The 16,352-nt window shown below is 41.2% G+C and overlaps 1 protein-coding gene across 1 annotated transcript in view; it reads left to right on the top strand.

The window, feature by feature from the left end:
• Positions 1–4,686: 4,686 nt before the first annotated feature.
• Positions 4,687–16,352, top strand: part of LOC139367738 (opsin 7, group member b) — a 172,166-nt gene continuing 160,500 nt past the window's right edge. Inside the window, exon 1 of the mRNA XM_071106057.1 lies at positions 4,687–4,814. The gene's annotated coding sequence lies outside the window, so the exon portion shown is untranslated. The remainder of the gene's footprint in view (positions 4,815–16,352) is intronic.

Raw genomic sequence — 16,352 nt, forward strand, 5'->3', positions numbered from 1 at the left:
TTTGGCCGGGTGTGGTTCTCAGTCAGAGGCAGCTGTCTAACGTTGTCTCTGATTGAGAATCATACTTTTTCCCACCTGGGTTTTGTGGGTAGTTATGTTCTGTTTTGTGTTTCTGCACCTGACAGAACTGTTCATTGTCGTTTTGCTCTTTGTTATTTTGTTCGAGTGGTTTGAAAATAAATCATGAACCTTTACCACGCTGCGCTTTGGTCCACTCCTTCTTCATCAGACGAGTGTTATACACACACACACACACACTCAGTACATACAAGATACCTTACATATAGGACAAGGTTTTCTCTATCACAGATCCCTACAGACCATTACTCTTCTCCTAGAAGGTGAGCCAAACTCCTTCTTAACATAATATACTGTAAAATGTAGGTCATTTGCATTGTGTTGACCACCAATAGGCCCTTATTACATTTGTAATTTCAATTCCAAATGTCCATTTTAATATCCGTCACCATTCTCGTTGTCTCTCTGTGGTGGTAAGCCTGGGGAATCTGAGAGCTTTTGATCATGATCCTAAATATCTGATTGAGTCATGGTTGTGTTTATTTCAGCAGTTTGTCCTCAGTTGTCTTCAGTTGCTTATCTCTGTTTTCCTGTTTAGTTCTGATCAGATGGTTGTCTCAGATGCATGTGTTAGTGTCAAAGTCCTGCCTGCTGAATCAGGTGAACAAGAACACATGCTAGTACCAGCAGATGGTGTTACAGCAAAAAAAAGAGAGAGAGAGAGAGAGAGAGAGAGAGAGAGAGAGAACAAAAAATAATGACTTGACACATTGTAAAGAACTAACAAAAAAACTATGCAAACTAGAATGCTATTTGGCCCTAGAGTACACAGTGGAAGAATACCTGACCACTGTGACTTAACCAAAATGAATGAAAGCTTTAACTACAGTATGTACAGACTCAGAGTCCACAGTAGGCAGAACTGGCTCTCAAAAGAAGACAGGCCCACAAAATGAGATGAAAACAGCTACACTTCCTAACCTCCTGCCAAACGTATGACCATATTAGAGACAAACATTTCCCTCAGATTACACAGACCTACAAAGAATTAGAAAACAAATCCAATTTTGGGAAACAACATTTTATTTATTTGACCCTTATTTTATCAGGTAAGTTGACTTAGTTGATTTTCAGTTCTCAGCAACGACCTGGGGAATAGTTACAGGGGAGAGGAAGGGAATGAGTGAGCCAATTGGAAGCTGAGGGTGATTATGTGGCAGTGATGGTATGAGGGCCATAAGCGCCATGGGCTCTTTAGTGACCACAGAGAATCAGGACACCTGTTTAACGTCCCATCGGAAATACCAAGGTGTGCCATCACAGCAAGAAGATTTGTGACCAGTTGTCACGAGAAAAGGGAAACCATTGAAGACCAAACACCATAGTAAATAAAACCCATATTTCTGTTTATTTATTTCCCCTTTTGTACTTTAACTATTTGTACATCATTACAACACTGTATATAGACATATGACATTTGAAATGTCTCTATTCCTTTGGAACTTTTGTGAGTGTAATGTTTACTGTTCAATTTTTATAGTTTATTTAACCTTTGTTTATTATCTATTTTACTTCTGTTGGCAATGTAAAAATATGTTTCCCATGCCAATAAAGCCCTTTGAATTTTATTAGAGAGAGAGAGAGAGAAAGAGACAGAGACAGAGACTGGGGGATGAGAGACTGGGGGATGAGAGACTGGGGGATGAGAGAGAGAGGGGGAGAGAGAGAGACTGGGGGATGAGGGAGGGAGAGACTGGGGGATGAGGGAGGGAGGGAGAGAGAGAGAGAGAGAGAGAGAGACTGGGGGATGAGGGAGGGAGAGAGAGAGAGACTGGGGGATGAGGGAGGGAGAGAGAGAGAGACTGGGGGATGAGAGAGAGAGAGAGAGAGAGAGAGAGAGAGAGAGAGAGAGAGAGAGACTGGGGGATGAGAGAGAGAGAGACTGGGGGATGAGGGAGGGAGGGAGAGAGAGAGAGAGAGACTGGGGGATGAGGGAGGGAGAGAGAGAGAGAGATACTGGGGGATGAGAGAGGGAGAGAGAGAGAGAGACTGGGGGATGAGGGAGGGAGAGAGAGAGAAACTGGGGGATGAGAGAGAGAGAGAGAGATACTGGGGGATGAGGGAGGGAGAGAGAGAGAGAGAGACTGGGGGATGAGGGAGGGGGAGAGAGAGAGAGAGAGAGACTGGGGGATGAGGGAGGGAGAGAGAGAGAGAGACTGGGGGATGAGGGAGGGAGAGAGAGAGAGACTGGGGGATGAGAGAGAGAGAGATAATGGGGGATGAGGGAGGGAGAGAGAGAGAGAGAGACTGGGGGATGAGGGAGGGAGAGAGAGAGAGAAAGACTGGGGGATGAGAGAGAGAGAGAGAGAGAGAGAGAGAGAGAGACTGGGGGATGAGGAAGGGAGAGAGAGAGAGACTGGGGGATGAGCCAGAGGGGGAGTGGGGGAGAGAGGAAAGAGAGAAAGAGAGAGAGACTGGGGGATGAGGGATGGAGAGAGCGAGAGAGAGACTGGGGGATGAGGGAGGGAGAGAGAGAGAGACTGGGGGATGAGAGAGAGAGAGATACTGGGGGATGAGGGAGGGAGAGAGAGAGAGAGAGACGGGGATGAGGGAGGGAGAGAGAGAGAGAAAGACTGGGGGATGAGAGAGAGAGAGAGAGAGAGAGAGAGAGAGAGAGAGAGAGAGAGAGAGAGAGACTGGGGGATGAGGGAGGGAGAGAGAGAGAGACTGGGGGATGAGACAGAGGGGGAGTGGGGGAGAGAGGAAAGAGAGAAAGAGAGAGAGACTGGGGGATGAGGGATGGAGAGAGCGAGAGAGAGACTGGGGGATGAGGGAGGGAGAGAGAGAGAGACTGGGGGATGAGAGAGAGAGAGAGAGAGAGATACTGGGGGATGAGGGAGGGAGAGAGAGAGAGAGAGACTGGGGGATGAGAGAGAGAGAGAGAGACTGGGGGATGAGGGAGGGAGAGAGAGAGAGAGAGACTGGGGGATGAGACAGAGGGGGAGTGGGGGAGAGAGGAAAGAGAGAGAGAGAGAGATGGTGAGATCCGGGCTGTGTTCTGTAGGCACTGAACAGGACGTGTTGTTCTAAAACTGAAAAACAACAATCCTTTTTTCATTCCTTGCTCATCACTAATTGTTTCTATTATGCTTTCTTCATATTTGTCGCCCTTGTTAAAACATACTGTATTCCTGTATAGCCTTTCTCTGTCTGTCTGTCATCATCATCCCCTTTCCTTCTCTCTTGCTCTCTCTATCTCTCTCCCCTATTTTTGTTTATTCCACTTACACAGCACTGCACCGACTGGGGGCATATCTCTGTATTCACGCTGATCTACATAAACAAATACAACAATGGTGCCATTTTCAGTAGTATGTGTCCAATTCCATTCCTCACGCCTTCGTTATGCCATTATCCTCTTCCTCACTTATAGCCAATGAAAAGGCAATAATGAATTTGTACAATGTTTTCTTCTTTTGAATAACAGAGGGTGGGATATTGCAGTGGTTATGATATAGAGTGAGTGTGTATGGGGGATGAGGAAAAGTAAGAGGGGGGTTAACACGCCTGTGTCTTTGCTGGTGGAGACTGACGGATGTAGGAATGGTGCTTGCTTGCACAGATTAAACTTGATATTTTGCTTTCGCTGGCTCTTCAAAGCCTAACCCACCGCCACAGCCCCCCCCCCCCCACACACACACACACACAATCCCTCAACATAAAAGCTTTCTCTTGCATTGTCATTATCTCTCTCTCTCTCTTTTGTTATTCTTCTCTTCTACCAAATATCTTCTGTGAGAAAGGGGAATGGGTTATTTTGTCAAGCATACGCACGCACATGTGTCTGTGTGCGCGTTTTGTGTGTGTGTATATGTGGGCGAGCCTTTGTGCATGTGTGTCCAGTGACACCTTTAACTAAACTACAGAAGTCACTGCTGACAGATTACATGGAGAGATATTAAATAATAGAGACATCATGACAGAGAGTCTCTTCAAATAGGATGGTTTAAAGTGCATTGTGAAAACAGGGAGAAAGTTTGCATGTGTGAGAGAGAGACAGAGAATGTATTAATATATGTTTGTCATGAGTTTCGACAGCATTTAGATTTTTTACCTTTATATAACTAGGCAAGTCAGTTAAGAACAAATTCTTATTTACAATGACGGCCTACACCGGACGATGCTGGGCCAATTGTGCTCCACCCTATGGGATTCCCAATCACGGCCGGATGTGATACAGCCTGGAATCGAAGGGACTCTAGTGATGCTTCTTGCACTGAGAAACAGTGCCTTTGACCATTGCCCCACTCAGGAGTGTTTACATGTATGTCATGAGGAGAATGAGTTAAACAGGAAGGACAGAGGGAGAGAGGGAGATAGAGCATACATACTGTGCATAACATATAAATTGAGTAAGAGAGAAAGAGAGAGCGAGAGAGAGACAGACAGACAGACAGAGAGAGAGAGGAGGAGGATAGGCTTGTGCTGAGAGCGGAGCATAGCGTAGAGAGAGAGAGCAGCTCAGCAGCGCTTCTGTCTGTCTCTGTCCCTGCTCAGATTTCCACAGCTGTGAGCAGCACCTCTGCTACCCTACTCCACGCGGATCTACTGGGGTGTGTGTGTCTTGGAGTGTATTCCTGTGTGTGTGTTAGAGTTGCAAGTCTCCAGCATACATTGTGTGTTTCTCCGCTGCTCCAGTGATGGTTCTTCCACCTAAGGGTGAAGGCTCTGCTACGGACTCTATCTAAATCACATGAGCCCTGGCATAGCCAGCCCTGGCGTAGCATCCCAGTAAGGTAGGCATCCTATCATTTTATTGACATTTTAACTGCTACTCTGCTTTGCTCTTTCTTGCATTTTACAATTATTTTTTACGTCGGGTTTGCATTTTCCTAGGTTTTACTCGGTTTGGCTACTAATGACTATTACCTGACATTTTATTGGACTACTCTGTTTGCTCTGGTATTTCTACAGTTTTTGAAGGTAATCTGTGTTTAATAGGTACTCTAGTAGGGCATTGGTTACCATTCCAGCACGGAGTACAGTATGGTTTCATTACATATTTCCTCTCTGTGTGTCCTTCAAGCAAGGGCAGTAAAACTATTCTGGGGCGGATCAGTGTGGTTTAGGGTATTTTAACAGTGGAAATGAGCCTGGCCGACTGTGCCAAGTTCCCTGGTTATGAGTTTCAGCCAGGGGATTGGATGGGGGCAAAGCACGCTATTTCAAGTACAGTGCCTTCAGAAAGTATTCATTAGAGGTCGACCGATTAATCGGAATGGCCGATTTAATTAGGGCCGATTTCAAGTTTTCATAACAATCGGAAATCTGTATTTTTGGGCGCCGATTTGCCGATTTATTATTATTATTTTTTTTTATTTTCTTTTTCTTTTTACACCTTTATTTAATCTTTATTTAACTAGGAAAGTCAGTTAAGAACACATTCTTATTTTCAATGACGGCCTAGGAACGGTGGGTTAACTGCCTTGTTCAGGGGCAGAAAGACAGATTTTCACCTTGTCAGCTCGGGGGATCCAATCTTGCAGCCTTACAGTTAACTAGTCCAACGCAATAACGACCTGCCTCTCTCTCGTTGCACTCCACAAGGAGACTGCCTGTTACGCAAATGCAGTAAGCCAAGGTAAGTTGCTAGCTAGCATTAAACTTATCTTATAAAAAACAATCAATCCATCAATCATAATCATTAGTTAACTACACATGGTTGATGATATTATCTAGCGTGTCCTGTGTTGCATATAATCTGACCGAGCATACAAGCATACAAGTATCTGACTGAGCGGTGGTAGGCAAAAGCAGGCGCGTAAACATTCATTCAAACAGCACTTTCTGCATTTTGCCAGCAGCTCTTCCGTTGTGCTTCAAGCATTGCGCTGTTTATGACTTCAAACCTATCAACTCCCGAGATGAGGCCAGTGTGACTGAAGTGAAATGGCTGGCTAGTTAGCAGGCACTAATAGGGTTTCAAACTGCACTCGCTCTGAGCCTTGGGGTGGTTGTTTCCCTTGCTCTGCATGGGTAATGCTGCTACAATGTGGTGGCTGTTGTCATTGTGTTGCTGGTTCGAGCCCAGGGAGGAGTGAGGAGAGGGACGGAAGCTATACTGTTACACTGGCAATACTAAAGTGCCTATAAGAACATCCAATAGTCAAAGGTTAATGAAATACAAATGGTATAGAGGGAAATAGTCCTATAATAACTACAACATAAAACTTCTTACCTGGGAATATTGAAGACTCATGTTAAAAGGAACCACCAGCTTTTATATGTTCTCATGTTCTGAGCAAGGAACTGAAACGTTAGCTTTCTTACATAGCACATATTGCACTTTATGTTCTTCTCCAACACTTTGTTTTTGCATTATTTAAACCAAATTGAACATGTTTCATTATCTACTTGAGGCTAAATTGATTTTATTGATGTATTATATTAAGTTAAAATAAGTGTTAATTCAGTATTGTTGTAATTGTCATTATTACAAATATATTCCTTTTTAATCGGTATCGGCTTTTTTGGTCCTCCAATAATCGGTATCGGTATCGGCGTTGAAAAATCATAATCGGCCGACCTCTAGTATTCATACCCCTGGACTTATTCCGCATTTTGTTGTGTTACAGCCTGCATTTTTTAAAATTAAATCCTTAGTTTTCTGTTATTACAGCCATTACAATCTGTAGATGTTTTAAAGTTGCCATTGGCCTCATGGTGAAATCCCTTAGTGGTTTTCTTCCTCTCCGGCAACTGAGTTAGGAAGGAAGCCTGTATCTTTGTAGTGACTGGGTGTATTGATACATTATCCAAAGTGTAATTATTAACTTTAACAAGCTCAAAGGGATATTCAATGGCTGCTTCTTTTTTTACCCATCTACCAATGCAATGCCTTTCAGAAAGTATTCACATCCCTTGACCTTTTCCACATTTTGTTGTGTTACAGCCTGATTTTAAAATGGATTAAATTTAGATTGTTTGTCACTGGCCTACACACAATACCCCATAATGTCAAAGCGGAATTATATTTTTACATATATTTTTTTATGAATTAGAAGTGGAAAGCTGAAAAGTATTGCGTCAAGTATTCAACCCCTTTGTTGTGGTAAGTTCAGGAGTAGAAATGTGCGTAACAAGTCACATAACAAGTTGCATTGACTCACTCCTTGTGCAATAATAGTGTTTAACATGATTTTTGAATGACTACTTAATTTATGTACCTCACACATGCAATTATCTGTAAGATCTATCTGTCGAGCACTGAATTTCAAACACAGATTCAACTGAAAAGACCAGCGAGGCATTCCAACACCTAGCAAAGAAGGGCACCTATTGGTAGATGGGTTAAAAAAAAGCAGACATTGAAAAGGGATATGGTAAGCATGGTAAAGATATTAGTTACACTTTGGATGGTGTATCAATACACCCAATAACTAACCTAAATGACAGAGTGAAAACAAGGAAGGTTGTACAGAAAACAAATATTCCAAAACATGCATCCTGTTTGCTGAAATAATACTGCAAAAAAGTCTTAAGTTTGGGGCAAATCCAATACAACACATTACTGAGTACCACTCTTCGTATTTTCAAGCATAGTTGGTGGCTGCATCATGTTATGGGAATGCTTGTATTCGTTAAGGACTGGGGAGTTTTTCAGGGTGAAAAAGAAACATAATGGAGCTAAGCATATGCAAAAACCTTAGAGGAAAAACTGGTTCAGTCTGCTTTTCACCAGACACTGGGAGATGAAGTTACCTTTCAGCAGGATAACAACCTAAAACACAAGGCCAAATCAACACTGGAGTTGCTTACCAAGATGACAGTGAATGTTCCTTTTATTTATTATTTTATTTGTATTTCACCTTTATTTAACCAGGTAGGCTAGTTGAGAACAAGTTCTCATTTACAACTGCGACCTGGCCAAGATAAAGCAAAGCAGTTCGACACATACAACAACACAGAGTTACACATGGAATAAACAAACATACAGTCAATAATACAGTAGAAAAAGTATTTTTACAGTGTGTGCAAATGAGGTAGGATAAGGGAGGTAAGGCAATAAATAGGCCATGGTGGCGAGTTTATTACAATATAGCAATTAAACACTGGAATGGTAGATGTGTAGAAGATGACTGTGCAAGTAGAGATACTGGGGTACAAAAGAGCAAGATTAATAAATAAATACAGTATGGGGATGAGGTAGTTTGATGGGCTATTTACAGATGGGCTATGTACAGGTGCAGTGATCTGTACAGCTGGTGCTTAAAGCTAGTGAGGGAGATTTTCAGTGATTTTTGCAGTTCGTTCGTTGGCTTTGGGGGGTGACCAGTGAGATATACCTGCTGAAGTGTGTGCTACAGGTGGGTGCTGCTATGGTGACCAGTGACCTGAGATAAGGCGGGGCTTTATCTAGCAGAGACTTGTAGATGACCTGGAGCCAGTGGGTTTGGAGGCGAGTATGAAGCGAGGGCCAGCCAACGAGAGCGTACAAGTTGCAGTGGTGGGTAGTATATGGGGCTTTGGTGACAACATGGATGGCACTGTGATAGAGTGCATCCAATTTGTTGAGTAGAGTGTTGGAGGTATGTTTGGCAGAATGAGTGAAGGATGCATTGTTGCGAAATAGGAAGCCGATTCTAGATTTAATTTTGGATTGGAGATGCTTAGTGTGAGTCTGAAAGGAGAGTTTACAGACTACAGTTTACAGTTCCTGAGTGGCCGAGTTACAGTTTTGACTTAAATCTACTTGAAAATCTATGGCAAGACCTGAAAATGGTTGTCTAGCAATGACCAACAACCAATTTGACAGAGCTTGAAGATTTTGAAAATATAATTTGGCAAATGTTGTGCAATCCAGGTGTGGAAAGCTTTTAGAGACTTACCCAGAAAGAGCTGTAATCGCTGCCAATGTAATGACTTTGGGTTGTTAATGAGATATTTCTGTATTTCATTTTCAATAAATTTCCAAAGATTTCAAAAAACATGTTTTCAATTCGTCATTTTGGGGTATTGTGTTCATAGGGGTATGGAAGAAAATCAATTGAATCCATTTTGAATTCAGGCTGTAACACAACACAATGTGGAATAAGTCAAGGTGTATGAATGCTTTCTGAAGGTGCCCTTCTTTGTGAGGCATTGGAAAACCTTACTGGTCTTTGTGATTCTGTGTTTGAAATTCACTGCTTTACTGAGGGACCTTACAGATAATTGTACGTGTGGGGTACAGATATGAGTTTGTCATAATTTTTTTTATCTTAAACATTATTGCATACAGTGTGTCCATTGATTTTTTTCTGCTGGACATATTTAGGCTTGCCATAACAAAGGGGTTGAATACTTATTGACTCAAGACATTTCAGCTTTTAATTTTTTATTAATTTGTAAAAACTTCTTCGGGATAGGGGGCTGTATTCGGAAGTTTGGATGACTGAGGTGCCCAAAGTAAACTCCCTGTTAGTCAGGCCCAGAAGCTAGAACATGCATACAATTATGCAGTAGTATTGGATAAAAAACACTCTAAAGTTTCCAAAACTCTTAATATAATGTCTGTGAGTATAACGGGACTGATATGGCATGCGAAAACCCGAGGAGAATCCATCCATAAAAAAAGATGTTGGTGAGCTCACCACTCATTGAAATGGCTGTCTATGGGAATGTTAATGGAATACCTCCCAGATTGCTGTTCCTAGGGCTTTCAGTAGATGTCAACAGTCTTTAGAAAGAGTTTCAGGCTTATGTTTTGAAAAATGAGCTAGAATTTGTAGTTTTTCTCGTGGCTCCCATTTTGGCTGTTGTATTGTGGCACGTAGGTGAGGGCGCACACTTCGTTATTTATCTCGGGTAATGAACATACTATTCTCCATCTTAAATTTGATCGTTTATTTATATATTAGGATACCTGAGGATTGATTAGAAATGTTATTTGACTTCTTTGGACGAAGTTTATTGGTAACTTTTGAGATTCATTCGTATGCATTTTGAATGAGGGAAACCGGTGGATTACTGAATCAAGCGTGCCAACTAAACTGACTTTTTTGGGATATAAAGAAGGACTTTATCAAACAAAATGACCATTTGTTATGTAGCTGGGACCCTTGGGATTGCAAACAGAGGAAGATCTTTAAAGGTAAGTGATTTATTTTATTGCTATTTCTGACTTTCATGACACCTCTGCTTGTTTGGAAAATGTTTGTAATGCTTTTGTATGCGGGGCGCTGTCCTCAGATAATCGCATGGTATGCTTTCGCCGTAAAACCTTTTTGAAATCTGACAAAGCGGCTGGATTAACAAGAATTTAAGGTTTTAAATGATGTAAGACACTTGCATTTTTCATGAATGTTTAATATTACGAATTTATGAATTTCTCGCTCTGCAATTTCACCGGATGGTGTCGAGGTGGGGCACTAGCCTCATGTCTATTCCAAAGTTAACCCCATAATGCAACACACTTTGAAAGGCAGTAGTCAACAACTTGATAAAAGACATCCTCTAAAACTTGCCCGTTGCTTGGGGCTTCGGCCAGGTGAGAGAGATAATTGTCCACACACTGTTTCAATAGTAAAGCTCTCAATGATTAATTGTGCTAGCAGCAATTACAGTTTGTTCTTGGAAGTATAGAAAACACAAGGCGCATATTTCTAAATGATCCATTTACGCTTAACTCACAAATGTTGCAAGGGAAAATGACTGTAAAGACGAAAAATCAAGGAAAATTAAATCTATACTGAACACAAATATAAACTCAACATGCAACAATTTCAAAGGTTTTACTGAGTTACAGTACATGGAAGGATATCAGTCAATTTAAATAAATTCATGTAGCCCTAATCTATGAAATTCACATGACTCAATGTAATTTGATTGAAATGACGTGGAAACAACATTGATGCAACCAGTGTGTGCCCATTGGGTAGCTACAAACTGCCCATGTTTCAGTGAGCAACAGCCGATAGGCAGCCGAAGTGGCTACATTTGGGTCCAGCAGCAGAGGCACATTAGATCATTTAGAGCTCAGTCAGGTTACCATAGGGAGAGAGTCCTCTTGTAACCACCTCCCCCTATCACCCTGACCAACCACCAGCCCTGGAAGGACTCCATAGCCACGAGCTAGTCACACACAGAACAATGGGCACACATAACCACATGCGCCGCATAGCAACCAGTTATAGCCAGAAGAAAAACAAACACCTATTTGAAGGAGTCTTCATAACTTCTAAAAATCTATGTAGCCCGAAACAATTCAAAGCATGTAGTCATCTGTAAGTGGTGCATATCTTCAGTGAATTTCAATTGAATTCAATGAGTTTCACTTGACACGTAGGCCTATTATAATAACGTCACTCATGGACTGCATTCTTCACACACTGAACATTTCATATAATAAATATATGCCAAAGCAGAATTATTCTAGCAAGGCTGTCAATTGTACTGGAAAGATCAAATGGAGAATTTCATCAGCTGCCGTAGAGTATAATCAGCTGCTATTCAACTGACTGGACAACATGAACAGTGAACTGTGGTGAACTATAACCTATACGGTATTGTGTGTACTCAATAAATTGAATTTCCATTTAATCTAATGACTGATCCTGCCACTGCATGGATATTTTTGTTAACTGCACACTCTGGTGGAAGTTCTGAGCCAACTGCTTATCAATACAATAACACATGATTCAAATGGCTGCTAGGATTCAGATCAATATGAATCAATACAAAACAATACCTGTGATACAATACAAATCAATTAGTCAAATACAGTACAATGGAAGACAATGCAATGTAGTCTACCGGTAATACTAATTACATCAATCAGAGTACTAATGCAGTATGTCCAGAGTACTGTACTTAATTCACAGCCGGAATGTTACAGCCTGCATTTTAAATGGATTCAATTGAGATTTGTTTGGTCACTGGCCTATAATGTCAAAGTGGAATTATGTTCTTCAACATTTTCATTTTTCTTTCAAATTAATAAAAAAAATAAAAAAATTTTTTACAACTTGCTCATGTCAAGTACATGAACTTTACAAAAATCATGTGATCAAAGGTCATGAAGTTTTGACTGCAGTCGACTGCAAGTTTCTGCAGTTACTCTTCACCAATTTCATCCTGCAGCCATCACCTGCATTGTGGGAGGATCTATTGTCAACCAATCATTACAGTGTTTTTGTTTGACCACGCAAATGTGACCAAAGACATTACTGAAATAGGAACCAACTGTGCTGCGATTCATGTATACAGTGGATATAATTGTGATATTTGACGCTCTCTCTCACTGATTGATTGTACAATATACAATATATGCCTACACAAGGGACAGGACTCTGATGTGCCAACTTCTGTGTGTGAATCGTTTGGGCTACAAACTAATATGACCCCACTGTGGAAAGGGAAGACGAGTGTTCTCAGGTTTGCTCTACGAACCCACAAATGTCACGGGACTCGTCTGAAGGTAACCCATACAAACACATGGAAGTATAGAGGTATTTTTGTGCCAACAAAAACAAGGGGTAAATGTGTCAAAAATATATATATATTTCCTGAACTTTCTTATTTCTCCTACATATGACACTCAAAACCTTATTCCTTGTGATACAATTTTTGACCGTCTTTTTTGCCTTTTATAAATGTGTTATTTAATGCATTTCTGTATTTTTTTTTAAATAAAGGGCTCCTAAAATAAAAAAAAATAAAAAAGCTAAATGATCCATGTTATGACTATCTTTAAACAATTCCAGATGTTAGCTTGTGTACTTGTGCTCTAGCTGACTTCCCTGCTTATGAGAAAGACAGCCCACGGCATTATGCTGATCTTCAGGTGATCTTTCCTTCATCTGTTGCTAAGATATAAAGACTCAGGGGAAATCAGGGGAAACAGGTGCACACATCTGAGGGAAGACTTCTGAAGAAGGGATATGCGTTGTGTAATGCTTTGCATTAAGTTATTTAATCTCAGTTATTCTAATTGCTAACTTGAGTTTCTGTATTAGTAGCCCTCTAAGTGGATAGATAAACATCCTGCCAATACAGAAAGGATTGAGGCTTACAATTACTTTCTGACACATCAGTGTCAGATAAACTGTGTTTTAATGGGATGGAAGAAAAACTTGTTTTGTTTATATGCAGCTCTGAAAGTTCACTATAATAGGTATAATAGTAAGAAGAACTGTGGCTCTTGTCTCAGTGTGGGTGTTCGGAATGTCAGGGTTAAATCTAATGTTGAGTTGTGGATTTGCTTTGACATTTATATCAGGAAACAGATTCATGTATCTTTTTCTAGTTAACAACTTAATCGTCACACCATTTACCTAGTCTGGAGTCCTGGCATTCTTGTTCGGTTACATTGGTGCTGTGACCTGGATTAGGGCTCTATTCAATCAGATCCACCTTAGCCAACATCCTTATAGTGGTTGTTTTGTCCAGCCAGGTCGGCTGTGATAAAAGTCATTATTTTATGTCCATCCATGTCTAAAGAAATCGGGAGAAAAAGTGGAAACTGGCCACTAGGGGCAACAGTGAGAGCTGTGTGTTGTGGACAGAGATGGCAGATGGGCGTAAGTATCTGCCTCTGATTCAAAGGGGCCAGACGTGCACAGCTGTAACAGAAATTTATGTGACCTTATTTGACCTTTTCTGCTGCTTTTGAGACACAGTCCGATCCCTCCTTAGGGCACTACTTGTTGAGTAATTAAAATACAGTAACTATTGGTCACTCTATTATGTATTATTACTCTAATATGTATTAATTATAGAATTGTGACAGCTATTAATGATACACTTTTTTTACCACACTCTAGAGAGTTGTAGGCCTCGCTATCTAGGCCTAATCCTTGACAATTTCTTGTGAGAGCGAGAGAGAGGAAAGAGAGTATGTGCATGTTGTGTTTCATTTTTTCCTTGTCAGCCATCCATCTCTGCTTTTTTGCTTCATAAAAAAATGAGGTCTGAAACTCCCTCCATGTCACCTCTCTCTCCATTCCTTGGCCTTGCTTGCCTGATGACTTACCCTGAATATTAATCGCTACATACATTCACTGTGGAGAAAAAACGTCAGTTTGGCCGGAGTGATGTGGATGGGTAGCCAGGGAATGACCTTGGTACATTAAAAAACGTCAGTTTGGCCGGAGTGATGTGGATGGGTAGCCAGGGAATGGCCTTGGTACATAAAAAACGTCAGTTTGGCAGGAGTGATGTGGATGGGTAGCCAGGGAATGGCCTTGGTACATAAAAAACGTCAGTTTGGCAGGAGTGATGTGGATGGGTAGCCAGGGAATGGCCTTGGTACATAAAAAACGTCAGTTTGGCAGGAGTGATGTGGATGGGTAGCCAGGGAATGGCCTTGGTACATAAAAAACGTCAGTTTGGCAGGAGCGATGTGGATGGGTAGCCAGGGAATGGCCTTGGTACATAAAAAACGTCAGTTTGGCAGGAGTGATGTGGATGGGTAGCCAGGGAATGGCCTTGGTACATAAAAAACGTCAGTTTGGCCAGAGCGATGTGGATGGGTAGCCAGGGAATGGCCTTGGTACATTAAAAATACTTTGCAGGACAATAAACATATTTGCCTGCCACTCCTGGGCACCCTGTACATATGTGAGGTCTGTTGTGGCCCTGTTTCAGCTCCAGATGACAAAACCTCAGTGGTGTAAATTACTTGAGTAAAAATACTTGAAAGTACTACTTAAGTAGTTTTTTAGGGTGTCTGTACTTTACTTTACTATTTCTATTTTTGACAACTTTTACTTTTACTTCACTACATTCCTAAAGAAAATTGTGTACTTTTCATCCATACAATTTCCCTGACAACCAAAAGTACTGCGTACATTTTGAATGCTTAGCAGGACAGGAAAATGGTCTAATTCACATCTACCAAGATAACATCCCTAAATACATGATTTGTTTTGAGTGTTGGAGCGTGTCCCTGGCTATCTGTAAACAAAAAAGTACAAAAAATAAAATGGTGCCGCCTGGTTTGCTTAAAATAAGAAATTTGAAATGATTTATACTTTTACTTTTGATGCTTAAGTATATTTTAGCTATTACATCTAGACTTTTCTTCAAGTAGTATTTTACTGCGTGACTTTCACTTTTACTTGAGACATTTTCTGTTATCTTTACTTTTATTCAAGTATGACAATTGGGTACTTTTTCCACCATTGAAAAACCTGCACACCCTCAGAGGTTTGCAGGTCTCCCGACTTCCTTTTGGTCATTCATTTTAATCAGAGAAATATATAATAAACCAAAAAATTGCTTTAGCTGTCAATGTACATTACTGCACACAATCCTCAAATAAAATGGAGCATACATAAAATGAACAGTGTCTTTACATAGGGTCTAATGTGTATGTGTGTGAGTGAGTGAGTGAGTGAGTGAGAATTTCCTCAAACTGTACACATTAAGCAATACTCTTTTACAATATTATCAATCACACTTTGATTTGATAGATATTTAGTGTAAATATGTAGATACTGATAATGGATACGTAGGCGTAGATATGTACTATCCTAAAATAAAAATGGATTATACATAAAATAAATAAGTACTACAATTGATTTACATTAGGGATAAAGTGTGTGACAGAGACAGAGAGACAGTGTGTGCATGTTGTGTTTGTTTTCTCCTTGTCAGCCACCCATCTCTGCTCTGTCAATATTAAATGGCCCAGTGTATGCACTTCTGGGTAAAGCTGTCGGGCATTGGTGGAGTGGATGGCAGATCTGAAAGAGAGATGCACAAAGTGACAGTAAGTTCAGTGCATTCGGAATTATTTAGACCCCTTGACTCCTTCCATATTTTGTTACGTTACAGCCTTATTCTAACATTTTGTTTCTCTCATCATGTCATTGGTGTAGAGAGGAGTAAGCAGGAGGCAGTCCTATTTAAGCACCATAGATCAAAGCGGGACAAAACCCAAATGCTGTTGTGCTCAAAATGTACCTCAATAATCAAAAAGGCACAGGGCGAACCCAAAGTGCAAAATATAAAGTACTCAGGAAATAGTAGGAGAGATTCCTCTCAGGAAATTAAGTAACATTGACAATGACCGACAAAGACAAATGGCAGAGGGAATATATGCAGTGATACAGTGGGGATTGGAACCAGGAGTGTGTAATGATGACAAGACAAGTCCGGGATTGATGAGTGAAGGGCGTTTGACAGCAGTAGGTTCAGAGCAGCTAGATGGTCGGCGATGGCGAACGCTTGACCTGGACAGGAGGGGGAGCAAAAGCGAAGGCTGGTGTGACCGTAACCCCCCTGAGGCACTGCTCCAGCAGTGGGGCGTCGACAACCCCGAAGACGCGGTGCGGGTCGGTCGGGACGACGCC

The sequence above is a fragment of the Oncorhynchus clarkii genome, chromosome 16, assembly GCF_045791955.1.
Source record: "Oncorhynchus clarkii lewisi isolate Uvic-CL-2024 chromosome 16, UVic_Ocla_1.0, whole genome shotgun sequence".
In the NCBI taxonomy this organism is placed as follows: Eukaryota; Metazoa; Chordata; class Actinopteri; order Salmoniformes; family Salmonidae; genus Oncorhynchus; species Oncorhynchus clarkii.